Here is a 5,135-nt window from a genome sequence, read left to right as displayed (position 1 = left end):
AATTGTAAGTAGCCTACCTTTGGGTGAACGTTTTTGAAATGTGATTTGATAGTCTCTTGAACAATGTGTTTGCTCGACCGTTTTATTGTGAGCCCTATGTGTTTAGCTTGGTTTATTGATGGCTAACTCGCTAGCTAGTGGGGGTTTAGCGTAGCAGTCACTTGCTACCAGTGTTGGGCAAGTTACTTTAAAATCGTAATGTATTATGTATTACTTATTACTGTCATTTCAAAGTAATTTGTTACATTATAATATTACTGTCTCTGAATTGTAAGGCATTACACTACTATTGCATTACTTTTAAGTTACTTTCACCAAAATATCTAGAAATATGGATTTGCCATTCTAAATGCAGTTTATTACGCTCAATGCAGCTCATTGCTCTTCCAATGGAGGGAGATGTGGTATAGCATAATGACTGAGCTAGGAATGCAATAGGAGCAGTGCTCATGATGCAATACAAGGAACAATCATAGTCAGAATTTTGTTAAAACCCACAAAAAGGTCAAAGTCTGGTAAATTATGATAGAAATACTGTAACTTTAAGGTCTAGGCCTTCTCATTAAAATCAACAGAGAGCCTAAATCAAAGCTTACATAAAGAAATGTCAAGATGGTGGCCAGCTGGCCATTTCGGTGCTCTAAGTGAGTGGCTTTGAGTGAGTGACATTAAAATGATAACTCAAACACCTAAAGTAAAATAAAAAGGCTTATAATTTAAGACCATTACTGTGTGTTTTTAAACATTAATTTCTGAAGAAATGCTGTTTTACTTATAAATGGTGCACTGTCACTTTAACAACATTTATCTTTACGTTCTCATAATGCCCTTTTGCCAGCTCTTGTTTATTTAAGTTACATTTATAGCACAATATTAACAATAATATGCACAATGTTAAGTTGTTATAAGCAGCCTTCGTTGCTTTGGAAATGGAAGTGTGCAATGACATGTTGCTTCACATTTCTTTTTGCAATTAAAAGTGAATGATGTGCCTGGTAGCCACCTAGCTATCTGAATGGAATGCGTTTCAGTCGACTCGGCATATCATGTGCTTCATGAAATGCTTGGAAAACGAATTATTGAAGACCCACCAATTCCATTCTAGTACTACGTGGTGGAGATTGAGAGAACCCAAAAAATATCAAACTTGCATGTAACATGGTGTTAGTGCATTTTGACATTGTAAACGTTTGCAGTAAAGCTACTTTTCATTGGCTATATTTGGGTGCCCCCTCTGTCCTTTGGTGCCCTACAGTATACGCAAAGTGCATGATGCGCGTGGTGGGAGCGGTGGCATTGCCATGCTACACAATCTTTTTCTGCATTTCTATCCCTTTATTCTCTTTAATTCAAGTTCACAACACAAAGCTGACATGCACTACTAAGAGCATAGTTTGTGTTTTAACAAGAATAAAAAAGGCATGGCACCACTTTAGATGTTTCATTAAAGGGGTCATAGAATGCAAAACCGAGTTTACCTTGTCATAGATGAATAACGATAGTTCAGTGGGTGAAATGGAGATACAGAGAAGTTCAAAACCCCATCCACGCCTCCTTTCTGTGCAAATCTCACAATTCGAAACTCCCGCCATAAAACGGGCGAATCCAAAAGAAGCTCAGAGTTTACGCAAACTCTGAAGTGGTGCCTTATTTGGCTCTGGCCTGTACATTTGTCACGCCCCAAAATTTACATACAGACCAGCCCACTGGTTCGCTGGCCCAAGAACATGAATGGAGGTCGTGAAGATGTCAGACACTAGTTTAGCTAGCCTACTGTTGGGTTTACTTCTACAAGAATTACAAAGCAGGCAGTTTCTCTATCGAAAATGAGCCAGAGAGGTAAATGCAGTGTTCCAGGCTGCACGGAGAAAGGGGAAGTTTGTCACAGTCTTCCCAAGGATCCGAAGACTCGGCAGGCATGGATAATGTTTGTCTATCAGAAGATCCCTGCAAAGTTCGACGCTCAGCTGTTCATTTGCTCTAAACATTTTACCGAAGACAGCTTTCAAAAATCTTGGACAGTTTAAAGCAGGATTTGCCAAACTTTTTTTACTGAAACGAGGGGCTGTTCGACCGTGAGGTCATCACAACCGCAAGCTGTAAGTATTATTTTGTCGCTAAGCAGTTGATAGCAATGCTAGCATATCGTGTATAGCAACATACATGTACACGTAGAATGTGTTACGATTCAGTTTGTTAGCAATGGGGGTAACATTATTTCATTTCCCTGACTGTATTTCATTCAATAAATAACATGTTGACATGTAAATCTACACTTTACGATGCACGCTTGTCCAGGTCTTCGTCCAGGTTATTTTGTTATTATATTCCAGCAAGATAGCTAAAGCTGAGTAGAATCACGATAGTTTGGTTTGCTAGAAGCTAGCACTAAGCTGTAATGTTACCCACCTAAGTCGATCCTGTTACCACTTTTAGAAGTGGAAACTAGGAGTAACGTTAACATTATCGTGTAAAATGATTTCAGAGCACATCACAAGAACAACAAGAACAACCACGAACAAAAGTTGCAGCATGCCAAACAGATCCTCCTTGTGTGGCATCTCGCGGGGCCGCAGCTTTTACTACTACATTGAGACCTCACCAACGAAGCAAAAGGTAAACATTCTAATTATTCTTATGTTATCATGAATATTATCAGACGTGTTATGGTGTTTGTGTGTTCCAAACATGTGTAGCATTATTACTGGGTAGCATTTAGTAGAGCAGTGTTGCCCAATTACTTACCTTGATGACTGAGTACATTAGTGAGCCATTCACAACAAATTAAAGAAGTATTCATAGTATGAATAGACCTATTCATACTATTCATCTCACTGAATGACCTGCATTTACTTTTTGTGGGGAAGGCTGGTGAAAGTTATTTGTTCAACCAGTATGAATGGGTCTATATACAAAAGATATGACTGATTAGTAAATTGTATGTTGTATCACAGCAGTACATTGTCCTTCGCACCGAAAGCAATCCATATGACACCCCACTAAATAGTCTCCCCTTCCCCCTTTGAAGGCATACAGGCAATGCCAAAGTGTGGCAGTAGGCACAACTGCTCCTTCAGTCTCTGGGCCATTCTCTTCAACTCCTTTGAAGGGTCAGAGGCCAGCAAAGAGACCTCGCCTTGAATTTGAGGAGGAGGTGGAAGATGTTTCCTCTGCATGCACTGATCCTCAAGATTCCACATACGATCCTGCACAGTCTGCTACAATGGAGACAGAATCATCTCAGCTTTTGTAAGTAAAGTTACAACTCTCACAATGCAGCAGTGCTATTTATATGCATTGTGACTGTTGTCAGACAGTACAATTGTTTTTTTTTACAGATTTTTGACTGAGATGGACAATGTTGTTTTTTCTTTATTATCTTTTGTAGTACATCACCAGTGACTTCATATGGCGATGCAAAATACATTGTTTTTGAGCAATGCCTCTTCAGCCTGTTCGAGATCTGCCCTGTGTGCACAAGAACCTGTACATTCCTGCCACGCAGAAGAGGGTCCTTCCTAGCGATCGACCAACTATGCCCTCACTGCAAGTTCTTCCGACAGTGGAAGAGTCAGCCAGTTATTGGGAGCACCCCTGTGGGCAACCTTCAGCTGTCTGCTGCCATTTACTTTTTGTGGAGCTTCATTTTCAAAGATGAAAAAGGTATCATTGTGCTCATTGTCCCCTGCAGGAAGTGTTTGTCTTTCACTGATGACTTCACAACTGATCTACTTTTAATTATTTTATAGATATTTGATGCAATGCAGCTGAGAACACACACGTATGATGCCTTCAGAAGACATTGTGTACAGAAATGGGTTTTGTTTAGTGAAAGTGTGAGATCAGGCCTAATTGCCAGCCATCAAAATGCAAATAATTACAGTTTTAGGCTGCTCTAACTGAAAGGCACTTGTAACAACACCGGTTAGAGTACAGCTTTGGCACAGCCTACAGGTTTAGCCAATGCTTTTGCTGTGAGTTAATAGTAGTATTTTGCTTGGTGTGTGCTTACAAAAGTGACAAGTGACAATTGTTACAACATTTCTGCTGTTTCATTTAGGTTGTACCTTGCAGCTATGCATTTCAATGAGAATGCTCAGCACCTACAACGGAAGACAGCCAAGGGGAAACTAATGTACAGGCTTGTGTTTCCAAAGGCCAAAAGGGGAGGTTACACGGTCAAAAAAGTGAAGACAGAGCCAACGATTTGTAAGTTAAAAAATGTATATATTTTTTTATACAAACGATTGTGCAACAAATGTGCAACGGTATAGACACTAACAATAACTTATTAATTCACACACAACAGGCTATGTCTTTAACCTGATAAGACTGGTGTTCGAAGAGATCGTCCATGACTCCCTTCGTTATGTGGATGCCATCCAGCAGATTCCTGTGCCCCAAGACTTGTGTGCTCAGCTTCCCAGACCTTCCAGGGAGGATGCTGTCGCTGAGCATGTGTCACGGTTCAGTCGAGGGGGGGTCTGAACCCGACATACTGCCCTGATGTTTCCGAAACTCCCTCTGTATCGCCACCACACAAGGGGGATCACAACACGGACACTTCCCAAGGAAACCCCAGCACCAGCTCACGAAAAGATCTGTAGGCCAAGTGTCTGCATTGCCTTCAGAGAAATCAGAGTGGAAAGGCACACTTTTTACTATTTATTTTTTTGAATATTTTATATTTTTGAGTATAGCACTGTATGATTGTGTTGAAACAAAATAAAGTTTGTCATTTTACTGTTTGCATCAAACTGTGTTTTCGTGACCTGCTGAACTAATAATGAATGCATATTGGCTAAAAAACATTTGATTTATATTATATAGCTGGTAACACTTGTATCAGATTGTCCTCACCTTTCCATCCCTCTTATTCTCAACTGCCCATGGTCAGCTCTGTAGATGTTCATTGCATTTTGTAAAGAATATATGTTGAGGCACACCGGTTCAAGGCCAGGATGGTCAATCATACAGGTTATCTCCTCCGGAACCTGGGTCATTCTTCTCATGACCTGTAAAAACAAATATAAAGACCATGCTGTTATTTTGTCATTTTGAATGAGCAGAAAGCACAAATTAGCTTGAGTAAATATCTCCAGTTTTAGTTACCTGGGGTACTTCCCGGCAACATA

General features: G+C 40.1%; 1 long non-coding RNA gene across 1 annotated transcript; it reads left to right on the top strand.

Moving 5' to 3' along the window:
- The first annotated feature begins 3,632 nt into the window (after positions 1-3,632).
- LOC125298562 lies at positions 3,633-4,509 on the top strand. Its single transcript, XR_007194220.1, has 3 exons — positions 3,633-3,663; positions 3,750-4,209; positions 4,310-4,509. It is a non-coding gene; the product is annotated as an uncharacterized LOC125298562 (long non-coding RNA).
- The last annotated feature ends 626 nt before the right edge of the window (positions 4,510-5,135 follow it).

This window comes from Alosa alosa, chromosome 7 (assembly GCF_017589495.1).
Source record: "Alosa alosa isolate M-15738 ecotype Scorff River chromosome 7, AALO_Geno_1.1, whole genome shotgun sequence".
Classification (NCBI taxonomy): domain Eukaryota; kingdom Metazoa; phylum Chordata; class Actinopteri; order Clupeiformes; family Clupeidae; genus Alosa; species Alosa alosa.
Note: the sequence above shows the minus strand (reverse complement) of the source record. Positions and strands in the feature narration are given on the sequence as shown.